General features: G+C 52.7%; 25 non-coding genes across 25 annotated transcripts; all 25 read right to left on the bottom strand.

Moving 5' to 3' along the window:
* Nucleotides 1-475: 475 nt before the first annotated feature.
* On the bottom strand, nucleotides 476-594 carry LOC135589385 (5S ribosomal RNA). Its single transcript, XR_010476793.1, has one exon. It is a non-coding gene; the product is annotated as a 5S ribosomal RNA (ribosomal RNA).
* A 544-nt stretch (nucleotides 595-1,138) lies between these two features.
* LOC135592178 (5S ribosomal RNA) lies at nucleotides 1,139-1,257 on the bottom strand. The gene has a single exon (XR_010478944.1). It is a non-coding gene; the product is annotated as a 5S ribosomal RNA (ribosomal RNA).
* A 544-nt stretch (nucleotides 1,258-1,801) lies between these two features.
* On the bottom strand, nucleotides 1,802-1,920 carry LOC135589938 (5S ribosomal RNA). Its single transcript, XR_010477345.1, has one exon. It is a non-coding gene; the product is annotated as a 5S ribosomal RNA (ribosomal RNA).
* A 544-nt stretch (nucleotides 1,921-2,464) lies between these two features.
* Nucleotides 2,465-2,582, bottom strand: LOC135590285 (5S ribosomal RNA). The gene has a single exon (XR_010477691.1). It is a non-coding gene; the product is annotated as a 5S ribosomal RNA (ribosomal RNA).
* Nucleotides 2,583-3,126: 544 nt separating this feature from the next.
* LOC135589384 (5S ribosomal RNA) lies at nucleotides 3,127-3,245 on the bottom strand. The gene has a single exon (XR_010476792.1). It is a non-coding gene; the product is annotated as a 5S ribosomal RNA (ribosomal RNA).
* Nucleotides 3,246-3,789: 544 nt separating this feature from the next.
* Nucleotides 3,790-3,908, bottom strand: LOC135589389 (5S ribosomal RNA). Its single transcript, XR_010476798.1, has one exon. It is a non-coding gene; the product is annotated as a 5S ribosomal RNA (ribosomal RNA).
* A 544-nt stretch (nucleotides 3,909-4,452) lies between these two features.
* Nucleotides 4,453-4,571, bottom strand: LOC135589937 (5S ribosomal RNA). Its single transcript, XR_010477343.1, has one exon. It is a non-coding gene; the product is annotated as a 5S ribosomal RNA (ribosomal RNA).
* A 544-nt stretch (nucleotides 4,572-5,115) lies between these two features.
* LOC135590283 (5S ribosomal RNA) lies at nucleotides 5,116-5,233 on the bottom strand. Its single transcript, XR_010477690.1, has one exon. It is a non-coding gene; the product is annotated as a 5S ribosomal RNA (ribosomal RNA).
* Nucleotides 5,234-5,777: 544 nt separating this feature from the next.
* LOC135590341 (5S ribosomal RNA) lies at nucleotides 5,778-5,896 on the bottom strand. The gene has a single exon (XR_010477747.1). It is a non-coding gene; the product is annotated as a 5S ribosomal RNA (ribosomal RNA).
* A 544-nt stretch (nucleotides 5,897-6,440) lies between these two features.
* On the bottom strand, nucleotides 6,441-6,559 carry LOC135590503 (5S ribosomal RNA). The gene has a single exon (XR_010477911.1). It is a non-coding gene; the product is annotated as a 5S ribosomal RNA (ribosomal RNA).
* Nucleotides 6,560-7,103: 544 nt separating this feature from the next.
* On the bottom strand, nucleotides 7,104-7,222 carry LOC135590429 (5S ribosomal RNA). The gene has a single exon (XR_010477836.1). It is a non-coding gene; the product is annotated as a 5S ribosomal RNA (ribosomal RNA).
* Nucleotides 7,223-7,766: 544 nt separating this feature from the next.
* On the bottom strand, nucleotides 7,767-7,885 carry LOC135589724 (5S ribosomal RNA). The gene has a single exon (XR_010477130.1). It is a non-coding gene; the product is annotated as a 5S ribosomal RNA (ribosomal RNA).
* Nucleotides 7,886-8,429: 544 nt separating this feature from the next.
* LOC135590643 (5S ribosomal RNA) lies at nucleotides 8,430-8,548 on the bottom strand. Its single transcript, XR_010478050.1, has one exon. It is a non-coding gene; the product is annotated as a 5S ribosomal RNA (ribosomal RNA).
* Nucleotides 8,549-9,093: 545 nt separating this feature from the next.
* Nucleotides 9,094-9,212, bottom strand: LOC135590698 (5S ribosomal RNA). Its single transcript, XR_010478105.1, has one exon. It is a non-coding gene; the product is annotated as a 5S ribosomal RNA (ribosomal RNA).
* Nucleotides 9,213-9,756: 544 nt separating this feature from the next.
* On the bottom strand, nucleotides 9,757-9,875 carry LOC135589273 (5S ribosomal RNA). Its single transcript, XR_010476681.1, has one exon. It is a non-coding gene; the product is annotated as a 5S ribosomal RNA (ribosomal RNA).
* Nucleotides 9,876-10,833: 958 nt separating this feature from the next.
* Nucleotides 10,834-10,952, bottom strand: LOC135590080 (5S ribosomal RNA). The gene has a single exon (XR_010477486.1). It is a non-coding gene; the product is annotated as a 5S ribosomal RNA (ribosomal RNA).
* Nucleotides 10,953-11,496: 544 nt separating this feature from the next.
* On the bottom strand, nucleotides 11,497-11,615 carry LOC135589272 (5S ribosomal RNA). The gene has a single exon (XR_010476680.1). It is a non-coding gene; the product is annotated as a 5S ribosomal RNA (ribosomal RNA).
* A 958-nt stretch (nucleotides 11,616-12,573) lies between these two features.
* On the bottom strand, nucleotides 12,574-12,692 carry LOC135590079 (5S ribosomal RNA). The gene has a single exon (XR_010477485.1). It is a non-coding gene; the product is annotated as a 5S ribosomal RNA (ribosomal RNA).
* Nucleotides 12,693-13,236: 544 nt separating this feature from the next.
* On the bottom strand, nucleotides 13,237-13,355 carry LOC135589983 (5S ribosomal RNA). Its single transcript, XR_010477390.1, has one exon. It is a non-coding gene; the product is annotated as a 5S ribosomal RNA (ribosomal RNA).
* Nucleotides 13,356-13,899: 544 nt separating this feature from the next.
* LOC135590452 (5S ribosomal RNA) lies at nucleotides 13,900-14,018 on the bottom strand. Its single transcript, XR_010477859.1, has one exon. It is a non-coding gene; the product is annotated as a 5S ribosomal RNA (ribosomal RNA).
* Nucleotides 14,019-14,562: 544 nt separating this feature from the next.
* On the bottom strand, nucleotides 14,563-14,681 carry LOC135590642 (5S ribosomal RNA). The gene has a single exon (XR_010478048.1). It is a non-coding gene; the product is annotated as a 5S ribosomal RNA (ribosomal RNA).
* Nucleotides 14,682-15,226: 545 nt separating this feature from the next.
* LOC135590697 (5S ribosomal RNA) lies at nucleotides 15,227-15,345 on the bottom strand. Its single transcript, XR_010478103.1, has one exon. It is a non-coding gene; the product is annotated as a 5S ribosomal RNA (ribosomal RNA).
* Nucleotides 15,346-15,889: 544 nt separating this feature from the next.
* Nucleotides 15,890-16,008, bottom strand: LOC135589792 (5S ribosomal RNA). The gene has a single exon (XR_010477198.1). It is a non-coding gene; the product is annotated as a 5S ribosomal RNA (ribosomal RNA).
* A 544-nt stretch (nucleotides 16,009-16,552) lies between these two features.
* LOC135589564 (5S ribosomal RNA) lies at nucleotides 16,553-16,671 on the bottom strand. Its single transcript, XR_010476972.1, has one exon. It is a non-coding gene; the product is annotated as a 5S ribosomal RNA (ribosomal RNA).
* Nucleotides 16,672-17,215: 544 nt separating this feature from the next.
* On the bottom strand, nucleotides 17,216-17,333 carry LOC135590202 (5S ribosomal RNA). Its single transcript, XR_010477609.1, has one exon. It is a non-coding gene; the product is annotated as a 5S ribosomal RNA (ribosomal RNA).
* Between the last annotated feature and the right edge of the window lie 41 nt (nucleotides 17,334-17,374).

Here is a 17,374-nt window from a genome sequence, read left to right as displayed (position 1 = left end):
CCTCTCGAACGATCTCGGAATCGCCATTGTCGGATCCCTCCGATGCCCACGAGGCCGACCACGTACCGGACACGGCAAGCGCGCGCCGAAACCATCGGGACTTTCTCGAACGAACTCGGAATCGCTATTGCGGCCCCATTCCGGAAAGCTCTTTCCGAGCCCCACGAGACTGACTGCGTAGCGGTCACGGCAAATTCCGAGGCCCAAAACCATCGCCTCGGAGGTCGACGGGAGAGGTTTTGGCCGCTCGGGGCGCAAAAAGGAGTGCAACACGAGGACTTCCCAGGGGGTCACCCATCCAAGAACCATGTCTGGTCATTGTATGTTTTATGAAGAAATTTTTAGATGATGATTTCATTATTCTCCTGCTATATATATGTTAATGACATATTTATTGTTGGCCATAATGCTGGAAAAATTGAAAAGCTTAAAAGAGAGTTTTAAGTAAGTCTTTTGGCCGCTCGGGGCGCAAAAAGGAGTGCAACACGAGGACTTCCAAGGGGGTCACCCATCCTAGTACTACTCTCGCCCAAGCAGGCTTAACTTCGGAGTTCTGATGGGATCCGGTGCTTTAGTGCTGGTATGATCGCACTCGTTTTGTGTGCGTCGTCCCTCGCCTTTGTGCACGTCGCGGACGGCGCATCGACGACCGGAGCCCCGAAACCTCTCGAACGATCTCGGAATCGCCATTGTCGGATCCCTCCGATGCCCACGAGGCCGACCACGTACCGGACACGGCAAGCGCGCGCCGAAACCATCGGGACTTTCTCGAACGAACTCGGAATCGCTATTGCGGCCCCATTCCGGAAAGCTCTTTCCGAGCCCCACGAGACTGACTGCGTAGCGGTCACGGCAAATTCCGAGGCCCAAAACCATCGCCTCGGAGGTCGACGGGAGAGGTTTTGGCCGCTCGGGGCGCAAAAAGGAGTGCAACACGAGGACTTCCCAGGGGGTCACCCATCCAAGAACCATGTCTGGTCATTGTATGTTTTATGAAGAAATTTTTAGATGATGATTTCATTATTCTCCTGCTATATATATGTTAATGACATATTTATTGTTGGCCATAATGCTGGAAAAATTGAAAAGCTTAAAAGAGAGTTTTAAGTAAGTCTTTTGGCCGCTCGGGGCGCAAAAAGGAGTGCAACACGAGGACTTCCCAAAGGGTCACCCATCCTAGTACTACTCTCGCCCAAGCAGGCTTAACTTCGGAGTTCTGATGGGATCCGGTGCTTTAGTGCTGGTATGATCGCACTCGTTTTGTTTGCGTCGTCGCTCGCCTTTGTGCACGTCGCGGACGGCGCATCGACGACCGGAGCCCCGAAACCTCTCGAACGATCTCGGAATCGCCATTGTCGGATCCCTCCGATGCCCACGAGGCCGACCGCGTACCGGACACGGCTAGCGCGCGCCGAAACCATCGGGATTTTCTCGAACGAACTCGGAATCGCTATTGCGGCCCCATTCCGGAAAGCTCTCTCCGAGCCCCACGAGACTGACTGCGTAGCGGTCACGGCAAATTCCGAGGCCCAAAACCATCGCCTCGGAGGTCGACGGGAGAGGTTTTGGCCGCTCGGGGCGCAGAAAGGAGTGCAACACGAGGACTTCCCAGGGGGTCACCCATCCTAGAACCATGTCTGGTCATTGTATGTTTTATGAAGAAATTTTTAGATGATGATTTCATTATTCTCCTGCTATATATATGTTAATGACATATTTATTGTTGGCCATAATGCTGGAAAAATTGAAAAGCTTAAAAGAGAGTTTTAAGTAAGTCTTTTGGCTGCTCGGGGCGCAAAAAGGAGTGCAACAGGAGGACTTCCCAGGGGGTCACCCATCCTAGTACTACTCTCGCCCAAGCAGGCTTAACTTCGGAGTTCTGATGGGATCCGGTGCTTTAGTGCTGGTATGATCGCACTCGTTTTGTGTGCGTCGTCCCTCGCCTTTGTGCACGTTGCGGACGGCGCATCGACGACCGGAGCCCCGAAACCTCTCGAACGATCTCGGAATCGCCATTGTCGGATCCCTCCGATGCCCACGAGGCCGACCGCGTACCGGACACGGCAAGCGCGCGCCGAAACCATCGGGACTTTCTCGAACGAACTCGGAATCGCTATTGCGGCCCCATTCCGGAAAGCTCTCTCCGAGCCCCACGAGACTGACTGCGTAGCGGTCACGGCAAATTCCGAGGCCCAAAACCATCGCCTCGGAGGTCGACGGGAGAGGTTTTGGCCGCTCGGGGCGCAAAAAGGAGTGCAACACGAGGACTTCCCAGGGGGTCACCCATCCTAGAACCATGTCTGGTCATTGTATGTTTTATGAAGAAATTTTTAGATGATGATTTCATTATTCTCCTGCTATATATATGTTAATGACATATTTATTGTTGGCCATAATGCTGGAAAAATTGAAAAGCTTAAAAGAGAGTTTTAAGTAAGTCTTTTGGCCGCTCGGGGCGCAAAAAGGAGTGCAACACGAGGACTTCCAGGGGGTCACCCATCCTATTACTACTCTCGCCCAAGCACGCTTAACTTCGGAGTTCTGATGGGATCCGGTGCTTTAGTGCTGGTATGATCGCAATGGTTTTGTGTGCGTCGTCCCTCGCCTTTGTGCACGTCGCGGACGGCGCATCGACGACCGGAGCCCCGAAACCTCTCGAACGATCTCGGAATCGCCATTGTCGGATCCCTCCGATGCCCACGAGGCCGACCGCGTACCGAACACGGCAAGCGCGCGCCGAAACCATCGGGACTTTCTCGAACGAACTCGGAATCGCTATTGCGGCCCCATTCCGGAAAGCTCTTTCCGAGCCCCACGAGACTGACTGCGTAGCGGTCACGGCAAATTCCGAGGCCCAAAACCATCGCCTCGGAGGTCGACGGGAGAGGTTTTGGCCGCTCGGGGCGCAAAAAGGAGTGCAACACGAGGACTTCCCAGGGGGTCACCCATCCAAGAACCATGTCTGGTCATTGTATGTTTTATGAAGAAATTTTTAGATGATGATTTCATTATTCTCCTGCTATATATATGTTAATGACATATTTATTGTTGGCCATAATGCTGGAAAAATTGAAAAGCTTAAAAGAGAGTTTTAAGTAAGTCTTTTGGCCGCTCGGGGCGCAAAAAGGAGTGCAACACGAGGACTTCCAAGGGGGTCACCCATCCTAGTACTACTCTCGCCCAAGCAGGCTTAACTTCGGAGTTCTGATGGGATCCGGTGCTTTAGTGCTGGTATGATCGCACTCGTTTTGTGTGCGTCGTCCCTCGCCTTTGTGCACGTCGCGGACGGCGCATCGACGACCGGAGCCCCGAAACCTCTCGAACGATCTCGGAATCGCCATTGTCGGATCCCTCCGATGCCCACGAGGCCGACCACGTACCGGACACGGCAAGCGCGCGCCGAAACCATCGGGACTTTCTCGAACGAACTCGGAATCGCTATTGCGGCCCCATTCCGGAAAGCTCTTTCCGAGCCCCACGAGACTGACTGCGTAGCGGTCACGGCAAATTCCGAGGCCCAAAACCATCGCCTCGGAGGTCGACGGGAGAGGTTTTGGCCGCTCGGGGCGCAAAAAGGAGTGCAACACGAGGACTTCCCAGGGGGTCACCCATCCAAGAACCATGTCTGGTCATTGTATGTTTTATGAAGAAATTTTTAGATGATGATTTCATTATTCTCCTGCTATATATATGTTAATGACATATTTATTGTTGGCCATAATGCTGGAAAAATTGAAAAGCTTAAAAGAGAGTTTTAAGTAAGTCTTTTGGCCGCTCGGGGCGCAAAAAGGAGTGCAACACGAGGACTTCCCAAAGGGTCACCCATCCTAGTACTACTCTCGCCCAAGCACGCTTAACTTCGGAGTTCTGATGGGATCCGGTGCTTTAGTGCTGGTATGATCGCACTCGTTTTGTTTGCGTCGTCCCTCGCCTTTGTGCACGTCGCGGACGGCGCATCGACGACCGGAGCCCCGAAACCTCTCGAACGATCTCGGAATCGCCATTGTCGGATCCCTCCGATGCCCACGAGGCCGACCGCGTACCGGACACGGCTAGCGCGCGCCGAAACCATCGGGACTTTCTCGAACGAACTCGGAATCGCTATTGCGGCCCCATTCCGGAAAGCTCTCTCCGAGCCCCACGAGACTGACTGCGTAGCGGTCACGGCAAATTCCGAGGCCCAAAACCATCGCCTCGGAGGTCGACGGGAGAGGTTTTGGCCGCTCGGGGCGCAGAAAGGAGTGCAACACGAGGACTTCCCAGGGGGTCACCCATCCTAGAACCATGTCTGGTCATTGTATGTTTTATGAAGAAATTTTTAGATGATGATTTCATTATTCTCCTGCTATATATATGTTAATGACATATTTATTGTTGGCCATAATGCTGGAAAAATTGAAAAGCTTAAAAGAGAGTTTTAAGTAAGTCTTTTGGCTGCTCGGGGCGCAAAAAGGAGTGCAACAGGAGGACTTCCCAGGGGGTCACCCATCCTAGTACTACTCTCGCCCAAGCAGGCTTAACTTCGGAGTTCTGATGGGATCCGGTGCTTTAGTGCTGGTATGATCGCACTCGTTTTGTGTGCGTCGTCCCTCGCCTTTGTGCACGTTGCGGACGGCGCATCGACGACCGGAGCCCCGAAACCTCTCGAACGATCTCGGAATCGCCATTGTCGGATCCCTCCGATGCCCACGAGGCCGACCGCGTACCGGACACGGCAAGCGCGCGCCGAAACCATCGGGACTTTCTCGAACGAACTCGGAATCGCTATTGCGGCCCCATTCCGGAAAGCTCTCTCCGAGCCCCACGAGACTGACTGCGTAGCGGTCACGGCAAATTCCGAGGCCCAAAACCATCGCCTCGGAGGTCGACGGGAGAGGTTTTGGCCGCTCGGGGCGCAAAAAGGAGTGCAACACGAGGACTTCCCAGGGGGTCACCCATCCTAGAACCATGTCTGGTCATTGTATGTTTTATGAAGAAATTTTTAGATGATGATTTCATTATTCTCCTGCTATATATATGTTAATGACATATTTATTGTTGGCCATAATGCTGGAAAAATTGAAAAGCTTAAAAGAGAGTTTTAAGTAAGTCTTTTGGCCGCTCGGGGCGCAAAAAGGAGTGCAACACGAGGACTTCCAGGGGGTCACCCATCCTATTACTACTCTCGCCCAAGCACGCTTAACTTCGGAGTTCTGATGGGATCCGGTGCTTTAGTGCTGGTATGATCGCAATGGTTTTGTGTGCGTCGTCCCTCGCCTTTGTGCACGTCGCGGACGGCGCATCGACGACCGGAGCCCCGAAACCTCTCGAACGATCTCGGAATCGCCATTGTCGGATCCCTCCGATGCCCACGAGGCCGACCGCGTACCGAACACGGCAAGCGCGCGCCGAAACCATCGGGACTTTCTCGAACGAACTCGGAATCGCTATTGCGGCCCCATTCCGGAAAGCTCTCTCCGAGCCCCACGAGACTGACTGTGTAGCGGTCACGGCAAATTCCGAGGCCCAAAACCATCGCCTCGGAGGTCGACGGGAGAGGTTTTGGCCTCTCGGGGCGCAAAAAGGAGTGCAACACGAGGACTTCCCAGGGGGTCACCCATCCTAGAACCATGTCTAGTCATTGTATGTTTTATGAAGAAATTTTTAGATGATGATTTCATTATTCTCCTGCTATATATATGTTAATGACATATTTATTGTTGGCCATAATGCTGGAAAAATTGAAAAGCTTAAAAGAGAGTTTTAAGTAAGTCTTTTGGCCGCTCGGGGCGCAAAAAGGAGTGCAACACGAGGACTTCCAAGGGGGTCAACCATCCTAGTACTACTTTCGCCCAAGCACGCTTAACTTCGGAGTTTTGATGGGATCCGGTGCTTTAGTGCTGGTATGATCGCACTCGTTTTGTGTGCGTCGTCCCTCGCCTTTGTGCACGTCGCGGACGGCGCATCGACGACCGGAGCCCCGAAACCTCTCGAACGATCTCGGAATCGCCATTGTCGGATCCCTCCGATGCCCACGAGGCCGACCGCGTACCGGACACGGCAAGCGCGCGCCGAAACCATCGGGACTTTCTCGAACGAACTCGGAATCGCTATTGCGGCCCCATTCCGGAAAGCTCTCTCCGAGCCCCACGAGACTGACTGCGTAGCGGTCACGGCAAATTCCGAGGCCCAAAACCATCGCCTCGGAGGTCGACGGGAGAGGTTTTGGCCGCTCGGGGCGCAAAAAGGAGTGCAACACGAGGACTTCCCAGGGGGTCACCCATCCTAGAACCATGTCTGGTCATTGTATGTTTTATGAAGAAATTTTTAGATGATGATTTCATTATTCTCCTGCTATATATATGTTAATGACATATTTATTGTTAGCCATAATGCTGGAAAAATTGAAAAGCTTAAAAGAGAGTTTTAAGTAAGTCTTTTGGCCGCTCGGGGCGCAAAAAGGAGTGCAACACGAGGACTTCCCAGGGGGTCACCCATCCTAGTACTACTCTCGCCCAAGCAGGCTTAACTTCGGAGTTCTGATGGTATCCGGTGCTTTAGTGCTGGTATGATCGTACTCGTTTTGTGTGCGTCGTCCCTCGCCTTTGTGCACGTCGCGGACGGCGCATCGACGACCGGAGCCCCGAAACCTCTCGAACGATCTCGGAATCGCCATTGTCGGATCCCTCCGATGCCCACGAGGCCGACCGCGTACCGGACACGGCAAGCGCGCGCCGAAACCATCGGGACTTTCTCGAACGAACTCGGAATCGCTATTGCGGCCCCATTCCGGAAAGCTCTCTCCGAGCCCCACGAGACTGACTGCGTAGCGGTCACGGCAAATTCCGAGGCCCAAAACCATCGCCTCGGAGGTCGACGGGAGAGGTTTTGGCCGCTCGGGGCGCAAAATGGAGTGCAACACGAGGACTTCCCAGGGGATCACCCATCCAAGAACCATGTCTGGTCATTGTATGTTTTATGAAGAAATTTTTAGATGATGATTTCATTATTCTCCTGCTATATATATGTTAATGACATATTTATTGTTGGCCATAATGCTGGAAAAATTGAAAAGCTTAAAAGAGAGTTTTAAGTAAGTCTTTTGGCCGCTCGGGGCGCAAAAAGGAGTGCAACACGAGGACTTCCCAGGGGGTCACCCATCCTAGTACTACTCTCGCCCAAGCAAGCTTAACTTCGGAGTTCTGATGGGATCCGGTGCTTTAGTGCTGGTATGATCGCACTCGTTTTGTGTGCGTCGTCCCTCGCCTTTGTGCACGTCGCGGACGGCGCATCGACGACCGGAGCCCCGAAACCTCTCGAACGATCTCGGAATCGCCATTGTCGGATCCCTCCGATGCCCACGAGGCCGACCGCGTACCGGACACGGCAAGCGCGCGCCGAAACCATCGGGACTTTCTCGAACGAACTCGGAATCGCTATTGCGGCCCCATTCCGGAAAGCTCTCTCCGAGCCCCACGAGACTGACTGCGTAGCGGTCACGGCAAATTCCGAGGCCCAAAACCATCGCCTCGGAGGTCGACGGGAGAGGTTTTGGCCGCTCGGGGCGCAAAAAGGAGTGCAACACGAGGACTTCCCAAGGGGTCACCCATCCTAGAACCATGTCTGGTCATTGTATGTTTTATGAAGAAATTTTTAGATGATGATTTCATTATTCTCCTGCTATATATATGTTAATGACATATTTATTGTTGGCCATAATGCTGGAAAAATTGAAAAGCTTAAAAGAGAGTTTTAAGTAAGTCTTTTGGCCGCTCGGGGCGCAAAAAGGAGTGCAACACGAGGACTTCCCAGGGGGTCACCCATTCTAGTACTACTCTCGCCCAAGCAAGCTTAACTTCGGAGTTCTGATGGGATCCGGTGCTTTAGTGCTGGTATGATCGCACTGGTTTTGTGTGCGTCGTCCCTCGCCTTTGTGCACGTCGCGGACGGCGCATCGACGACCGGAGCCCCGAAACCTCTCGAACGATCTCGTAATCGCCATTGTCGGATCCCTCCGATGCCCACGAGGCCGACTGCGTACCGGACACGACAAGCGCGCGCCGAAACCATCGGGACTTTCTCGAACGAACTCGGAATCGCTATTGCGGCCCCATTCCGGAAAGCTCTCTCCGAGCCCCACGAGACTGACTGCGTAGCGGTCACGGCAAATTCCGAGGCCCAAAACCATCGCCTCGGAGGTCGACGGGAGAGGTTTTGGCCTCTCGGGGCGCAAAAAGGAGTGCAACACGAGGACTTCCCAGGGGGTCACCCATCCTAGAACCATGTCTGGTCATTGTATGTTTTATGAAGAAATTTTTAGATGATGATTTCATTATTCTCCTGCTATATATATGTTAATGACATATTTATTGTTGGCCATAATGCTGGAAAAATTGAAAAGCTTAAAAGAGAGTTTTAAGTAAGTCTTTTGGCCGCTCGGGGCGCAAAAAGGAGTGCAACACGAGGACTTCCCAGGGGGTCACCCATCCTAGTACTACTCTCGCCCAAGCAAGCTTAACTTCGGAGTTCTGATGGGATCCGTTGCTTTAGTGATGGTATGATCGCACTGGTTTTGTGTGCGTCGTCCCTCGCCTTTGTGCACGTCGCGGACGGCGCATCGACGACCGGAGCCCCGAAACCTCTCGAACGATCTCGTAATCGCCATTGTCGGATCCCTCCGATGCCCACGAGGCCGACCGCGTACCGGACACGGCAAGCGCGCGCCGAAACCATCGGGACTTTCTCGAACGAACTCGGAATCGCTATTGCGGCCCCCATTCCGTAAAGCTCTCTCCGAGCCCCACGAGACTGACTGCGTAGCGGTCACGGCAAATTCCGAGGCCCAAAACCATCGCCTCGGAGGTCGACGGGAGAGGTTTTGGCCGCTCGGGGCGCAAAAAGGAGTGCAACACGAGGACTTCCCAGGGGGTCACCCATCCTAGAACCATGTCTGGTCATTGTATGTTTTATGAAGAAATTTTTAGATGATGATTTCATTATTCTCCTGCTATATATATGTTAATGACATATTTATTGTTGGCCATAATGCTGGAAAAATTGAAAAGTTTAAAAGAGAGTTTTAAGTAAGTCTTTTGGCCGCTCGGGGCGCAAAAAGTAGTGCAACACGAGGACTTCACAGGGGGTCACCCATCCTAGTACTACTTTCGCCCAAGCAGGCTTAACTTCGGAGTTCTGATGGGATCCAGTGCTTTAGTGCTGGTATAATCGCACTCGTTTTGTGTGCGTCGTCCCTCGCCTATGTGCACGTCGCGGACGGCGTATCGACGACCGGAGCCCCGAAACCTCTCGAACGATCTCGGAATCGCCATTGTCGGATCCCTCCGATGCCCACGAGGCCGACCGCGTACCGGACACGGCAAGCGCGCGCCGAAACCATCGGGACTTTCTCGAACGAACTCGGAATCGCAATTGCGGCCCCATTCCGGAAAGCTCTCTCCGAGCCCCACGAGACTGACGGCGTAGCGGTCACGGCAAATTCCGAGGCCCAAAACCATCGCCTCGGAGGTCATCGGGAGAGGTTTTGGCCGCTCGGGGCGCAAAAAGGAGTGCAACACGAGGACTTCCCAAGGGGTCACCCATCCTAGAACCATGTCTGGTCATTGTATGTTTTATGAAGAAATTTTTAGATGATGATTTCATTATTCTCCTGCTATATATATGTTAATGACATATTTATTGTTGGCCATAATGCTGGAAAAATTGAAAAGCTTAAAAGAGAGTTTTAAGTAAGTCTTTTGGCCGCCCGGGGCGCAAAAAGGAGTGCAACACGAGGACTTCCCAGGGGGTCACCCATCCTAGTACTACTCTCGCCCAAGCAGGCTTAACTTCGGAGTTCTGATGGGATCCGGTACTTTAGTGCTGGTATGATCGCACTCATTTTGTGTGCGTCGTCCCTCGCCTTTGTGCAGGTCGCGGACGGCGCATCGACGACCGGAGCCCCGAAACCTCTCGAACGATCTCGGAATCGCCATTGTCGGATCCCTCCGATGCATACGAGGCCGACCGCGTACCGGACATGGCAAGCGCGCGCCGAAACCATCGGGACTTTCTCGAACGAACTCGGAATCGCTATTGCGGCCCCATTCCGGAAAGCTCTCTCCGAGCCCCACGAGACTGACTGCGTAGCGGTAACGGCAAATTCCGAGGCCCAAAACCATCGCCTCGGAGGTCGACGGGAGAGGTTTTGGCCGCTCGGGGCGCAGAAAGGAGTGCAACACGAGGACTTCCCAGGGGGTCACCCATCCTAGAACCATGTCTGGTCATTGTATGTTTTATGAAGAAATTTTTAGATGATGATTTCATTATTCTCCTGCTATATATATGTTAATGACATATTTATTGTTGGCCATAATGCTGGAAAAATTGAAAAGCTTAAAAGAGAGTTTTAAGTAAGTCTTTTGGCTGCTCGGGGCGCAAAAACGAGTGCAACACGAGGACTTCCCAGGGGGTCGGGTGATGGGATCCGGTGGTTTAGTGCTGGTATGATCGCATTCGATTTGTGTGCGTCGTCCCTCGCCTTTGTGCACGTCGCGGACGGCGCATCGACGACAAATTCCGAGGCCCAAAACCATCGCCTCGGAGGTCGACGGGAGAGGTTTTGGCCGCTCGGGGCGCAAAAAGGAGTGCAACACGAGGACTTCCCAGGGGGTCACCCATCCTAGAACCATGTCTGGTCATTGTATGTTTTATGAAGAAATTTTTAGATGATGATTTCATTATTCTCCTGCTATATATATGTTAATGACATATTTATTGTTAGCCATAATGCTGGAAAAATTGAAAAGCTTAAAAGAGAGTTTTAAGTAAGTCTTTTGGCCGCTCGGGGCGCAAAAAGGAGTGCAACACAAGGACTTCCCAGGGGCTCACCCATCCTAGTACTACTCTCGCCCAAGCAGGCTTAACTTCGGAGTTCTGATGGGATCCGGTGCTTTAGTGCTGGTATGATCGCACTCGTTTTGTGTGCGTCGTCCCTCGCCTTTGTGCACGTCGCGGACGGCGCATCGACGACCGGAGCCCCGAAACCTCTCGAACGATCTCGGAATCGCCATTGTCGGATCCCTCCGATGCCCACGAGGCCGACCGCGTACCGGACACGGCAAGCGCGCGCCGAAACCATCGGGACTTTCTCGAACGAACTCGGAATCGCTATTGCGGCCCCATTCCGGAAAGCTCTCTCCGAGCCCCACGAGACTGACTGCGTAGCGGTCACGGCAAATTCCGAGGCCCAAAACCATCGCCTCGGAGGTCATCGGGAGAGGTTTTGGCCGCTCGGGGCGCAAAAAGGAGTGCAACACGAGGACTTCCCAAGGGGTCACCCATCCTAGAACCATGTCTGGTCATTGTATGTTTTATGAAGAAATTTTTAGATGATGATTTCATTATTCTCCTGCTATATATATGTTAATGACATATTTATTGTTGGCCATAATGCTGGAAAAATTGAAAAGCTTAAAAGAGAGTTTTAAGTAAGTCTTTTGGCCGCCCGGGGCGCAAAAAGGAGTGCAACACGAGGACTTCCCAGGGGGTCACCCATCCTAGTACTACTCTCGCCCAAGCAGGCTTAACTTCGGAGTTCTGATGGGATCCGGTACTTTAGTGCTGGTATGATCGCACTCATTTTGTGTGCGTCGTCCCTCGCCTTTGTGCAGGTCGCGGACGGCGCATCGACGACCGGAGCCCCGAAACCTCTCGAACGATCTCGGAATCGCCATTGTCGGATCCCTCCGATGCATACGAGGCCGACCGCGTACCGGACATGGCAAGCGCGCGCCGAAACCATCGGGACTTTCTCGAACGAACTCGGAATCGCTATTGCGGCCCCATTCCGGAAAGCTCTCTCCGAGCCCCACGAGACTGACTGCGTAGCGGTAACGGCAAATTCCGAGGCCCAAAACCATCGCCTCGGAGGTCGACGGGAGAGGTTTTGGCCGCTCGGGGCGCAGAAAGGAGTGCAACACGAGGACTTCCCAGGGGGTCACCCATCCTAGAACCATGTCTGGTCATTGTATGTTTTATGAAGAAATTTTTAGATGATGATTTCATTATTCTCCTGCTATATATATGTTAATGACATATTTATTGTTGGCCATAATGCTGGAAAAATTGAAAAGCTTAAAAGAGAGTTTTAAGTAAGTCTTTTGGCTGCTCGGGGCGCAAAAACGAGTGCAACACGAGGACTTCCCAGGGGGTCGGGTGATGGGATCCGGTGGTTTAGTGCTGGTATGATCGCATTCGATTTGTGTGCGTCGTCCCTCGCCTTTGTGCACGTCGCGGACGGCGCATCGACGACAAATTCCGAGGCCCAAAACCATCGCCTCGGAGGTCGACGGGAGAGGTTTTGGCCGCTCGGGGCGCAAAAAGGAGTGCAACACGAGGACTTCCCAGGGGGTCACCCATCCTAGAACCATGTCTGGTCATTGTATGTTTTATGAAGAAATTTTTAGATGATGATTTCATTATTCTCCTGCTATATATATGTTAATGACATATTTATTGTTAGCCATAATGCTGGAAAAATTGAAAAGCTTAAAAGAGAGTTTTAAGTAAGTCTTTTGGCCGCTCGGGGCGCAAAAAGGAGTGCAACACAAGGACTTCCCAGGGGCTCACCCATCCTAGTACTACTCTCGCCCAAGCAGGCTTAACTTCGGAGTTCTGATGGGATCCGGTGCTTTAGTGCTGGTATGATCGCACTCGTTTTGTGTGCGTCGTCCCTCGCCTTTGTGCACGTCGCGGACGGCGCATCGACGACCGGAGCCCCGAAACCTCTCGAACGATCTCGGAATCGCCATTGTCGGATCCCTCCGATGCCCACGAGGCCGACCGCGTACCGGACACGGCAAGCGCGCGCCGAAACCATCGGGACTTTCTCGAACGAACTCGGAATCGCTATTGCGGCCCCATTCCGGAAAGCTCTCTCCGAGCCCCACGAGACTGACTGCGTAGCGGTCACGGCAAATTCCGAGGCCCAAAACCATCGCCTCGGAGGTCGACGGGAGAGGTTTTGGCCGCTCGGGGCGCAAAAAGGAGTGCAACACGAGGACTTCCCAGGGGGTCACCCATCCAAGAACCATGTCTGGTCATTGTATGTTTTATGAAGAAATTTTTAGATGATGATTTCATTATTCTCCTGCTATATATATGTTAATGACATATTTATTGTTGGCCATAATGCTGGAAAAATTGAAAAGCTTAAAAGAGAGTTTTAAGTAAGTCTTTTGGCCGCTCGGGGCGCAAAAAGGAGTGCAACACAAGGACTTCCCAGGGGGTCACCCATTCTAGTACTACTCTCGCCCAAGCAAGCTTAACTTCGGAGTTCTGATGGGATCCGGTGCTTTAGTGCTGGTATGATCGCACTGGTTTTGTGTGCGTCGTCCCTCGCCTTTGTGCACGTCGCGGACGGCGCATCGACGACCGGAGCCCCGAAACCTCTCGAACGATCTCGTAATCGCCATTGTCGGATCCCTCCGATGCCCACGAGGCCGACCGCGTACCGGACACGACAAGCGCGCGCCGAAACCATCGGGACTTTCTCGAACGAACTCGGAATCGCTATTGCGGCCCCATTCCGGAAAGCTCTCTCCGAGCCCCACGAGACTGACTGCGTAGCGGTCACGGCAAATTCCGAGGCCCAAAACCATCGCCTCGGAGGTCGACGGGAGAGGTTTTGGCCGCTCGGGGCGCAAAAAGGAGTGCAACACGAGGACTTCCCAGGGGGTCACCCATCCTAGAACCATGTCTGGTCATTGTATGTTTTATGAAGAAATTTTTAGATGATGATTTCATTATTCTCCTGCTATATATATGTTAATGACATATTTATTGTTGGCCATAATGCTGGAAAAATTGAAAAGCTTAAAAGAGAGTTTTAAGTAAGTCTTTTGGCCGCTCGGGGCGCAAAAAGGAGTGCAACACGAGGACTTCCCAGGGGGTCACCCATTCTAGTACTACTCTCGCCCAAGCAAGCTTAACTTCGGAGTTCTGATGGGATCCGGTGCTTTAGTGGTGGTATGATCGCACTGGTTTTGTGTGCGTCGTCCCTCGCCTTTGTGCACGTCGCGGACGGCGCATCGACGACCGGAGCCCCGAAACCTCTCGAACGATCTCGTAATCGCCATTGTCGGATCCCTCCGATGCCCACGAGGCCGACCGCGTACCGGACACGACAAGCGCGCGCCGAAACCATCGGGACTTTCTCGAACGAACTCGGAATCGCTATTGCGGCCCTATTCCGGAAAGCTCTCTCCGAGCCCCACGAGACTGACTGCGTAGCGGTCACGGCAAATTCCGAGGCCCAAAACCATCGCCTCGGAGGTCGACGGGAGAGGTTTTGGCCTCTCGGGGCGCAAAAAGGAGTGCAACACGAGGACTTCCCAGGGGGTCACCCATCCTAGAACCATGTCTGGTCATTGTATGTTTTATGAAGAAATTTTTAGATGATGATTTCATTATTCTCCTGCTATATATATGTTAATGACATATTTATTGTTGGCCATAATGCTGGAAAAATTGAAAAGCTTAAAAGAGAGTTTTAAGTAAGTCTTTTGGCCGCTCGGGGCGCAAAAAGGAGTGCAACACGAGGACTTCCCAGGGGGTCACCCATCCTAGTACTACTCTCGCCCAAGCAAGCTTAACTTCGGAGTTCTGATGGGATCCGTTGCTTTAGTGATGGTATGATCGCACTGGTTTTGTGTGCGTCGTCCCTCGCCTTTGTGCACGTCGCGGACGGCGCATCGACGACCGGAGCCCCGAAACCTCTCGAACGATCTCGTAATCGCCATTGTCGGATCCCTCCGATGCCCACGAGGCCGACCGCGTACCGGACACGGCAAGCGCGCGCCGAAACCATCGGGACTTTCTCGAACGAACTCGGAATCGCTATTGCGGCCCCCATTCCGTAAAGCTCTCTCCGAGCCCCACGAGACTGACTGCGTAGCGGTCACGGCAAATTCCGAGGCCCAAAACCATCGCCTCGGAGGTCGACGGGAGAGGTTTTGGCCGCTCGGGGCGCAAAAAGGAGTGCAACACGAGGACTTCCCAGGGGGTCACCCATCCTAGAACCATGTCTGGTCATTGTATGTTTTATGAAGAAATTTTTAGATGATGATTTCATTATTCTCCTGCTATATATATGTTAATGACATATTTATTGTTGGCCATAATGCTGGAAAAATTGAAAAGTTTAAAAGAGAGTTTTAAGTAAGTCTTTTGGCCGCTCGGGGCGCAAAAAGTAGTGCAACACGAGGACTTCACAGGGGGTCACCCATCCTAGTACTACTTTCGCCCAAGCAGGCTTAACTTCGGAGTTCTGATGGGATCCAGTGCTTTAGTGCTGGTATAATCGCACTCGTTTTGTGTGCGTCGTCCCTCGCCTATGTGCACGTCGCGGACGGCGTATCGACGACCGGAGCCCCGAAACCTCTCGAACGATCTCGGAATCGCCATTGTCGGATCCCTCCGATGCCCACGAGGCCGACCGCGTACCGGACACGGCAAGCGCGCGCCGAAACCATCGGGACTTTCTCGAACGAACTCGGAATCGCTATTGCGGCCCCATTCCGGAAAGCTCTCTCCGAGCCCCACGAGACTGACGGCGTAGCGGTCACGGCAAATTCCGAGGCCCAAAACCATCGCCTCGGAGGTCGTCGGGAGAGGTTTTGGCCGCTCGGGGCGCAAAAAGGAGTGCAACACGAGGACTTCCCAAGGGGTCACCCATCCTAGAACCATGTCTGGTCATTGTATGTTTTATGAAGAAATTTTTAGATGATGATTTCATTATTCTCCTGCTATATATATGTTAATGACATATTTATTGTTGGCCATAATGCTGGAAAAATTGAAAAGCTTAAAAGAGAGTTTTAAGTAAGTCTTTTGGCCGCCCGGGGCGCAAAAAGGAGTGCAACACGAGGACTTCCCAGGGGGTCACCCATCCTAGTACTACTCTCGCCCAAGCGGGCTTAACTTCGGAGTTCTGATGGGATCCGGTACTTTAGTGCTGGTATGATCGCACTCGTTTTGTGTGCGTCGTCCCTCGCCTTTGTGCACGTCGCGGACGGCGCATCGACGACCGGAGCCCCGAAACCTCTCGAACGATCTCGGAATCGCCATTGTCGGATCCCTCCGATGCATACGAGGCCGACCGCGTACCGGACATGGCAAGCGCGCGCCGAAACCATCGGGACTTTCTCGAACGAACTCGGAATCGCTATTGCGGCCCCATTCCGGAAAGCTCTCTCCGAGCCCCACGAGACTGACTGCGTAGCGGTCATGGCAAATTCCGAGGCCCAAAACCATCGCCTCGGAGGTCGACGGGAGAGGTTTTGGCCGCTCGGGGCGCAGAAAGGAGTGCAACACGAGGACTTACCAGGGGGTCACCCATCCTAGAACCATGTCTGGTCATTGTATGTTTTATGAAGAAATTTTTAGATGATGATTTCATTATTCTCCTGCTATATATATGTTAATGACATATTTATTGTTGGCCATAATGCTGGAAAAATTGAAAAGCTTAAAAGAGAGTTTTAAGTAAGTCTTTTGGCCGCTCGGGGCGCAAAAAGGAGTGCAACACGAGGACTTCCCAGGGGGTCACCCATCCTAGTACTACTCTCGCCCAAGCACGCTTAACTTCGGAGTTCTGATGGGATCCGGTGCTTTAGTGCTGGTATGATCGAAATCGTTATGTGTGCGTCGTCCCTCGCCTTTGTGCACGTCGCGGACGGCGCATCGACGACCGGAGCCCCGAAACCTCTCGAACGATCTCGGAATCGCCATTGTCGGATCCCTCCGATGCCCACGAGGCCGACCGCGTACCGGACACGGCAAGCGCGCGCCGAAACCATCGGGACTTTCTCGAACGAACTCGGAATCGCTATTGCGGCCCCATTCCGGAAAGCTCTCTCCGAGCCCCACGAGACTGACTGCGTAGCGGTCACGACAAATTCCGAGGCCCAAAACCATCGCCTCGGAGGTCGACGGGAGAGGTTTTGGCCGCTCGGGGCGCAGAAAGGAGTGCAACACGAGGACTTCCCAGGGGGTCACCCATCCTAGAACCATGTCTGGTCATTGTATGTTTTATGAAGAAATTTTTAGATGATGATTTCATTATTCTCCTGCTATATATATGTTAATGACATATTTATTGTTGGCCATAATGCTGGAAAAATTGAAAAGCTTAAAAGAGAGTTTTAAGTAAGTCTTTTGGCCGCTCGGGGCGCAAAAAGGAGTGCAACACGAGGACTTCCAGGGGGTCACCCATCCTAGTACTACTTTCGCCCAAGCATGCTTAACTTCGGAGTTCTGATGGGATCCGGTGCTTTAGTGCTGGTATGATCGCACTCGTTTTGTGTGCGTCGTCCCTCGCCTTTGTGCACGTCGCGGA

Source organism: Musa acuminata, chromosome BXJ1-8, assembly GCF_036884655.1.
Source record: "Musa acuminata AAA Group cultivar baxijiao chromosome BXJ1-8, Cavendish_Baxijiao_AAA, whole genome shotgun sequence".
Lineage (NCBI taxonomy): Eukaryota > Viridiplantae > Streptophyta > Magnoliopsida > Zingiberales > Musaceae > Musa > Musa acuminata.
This window is presented reverse-complemented; position numbering and strand designations above follow the sequence as displayed.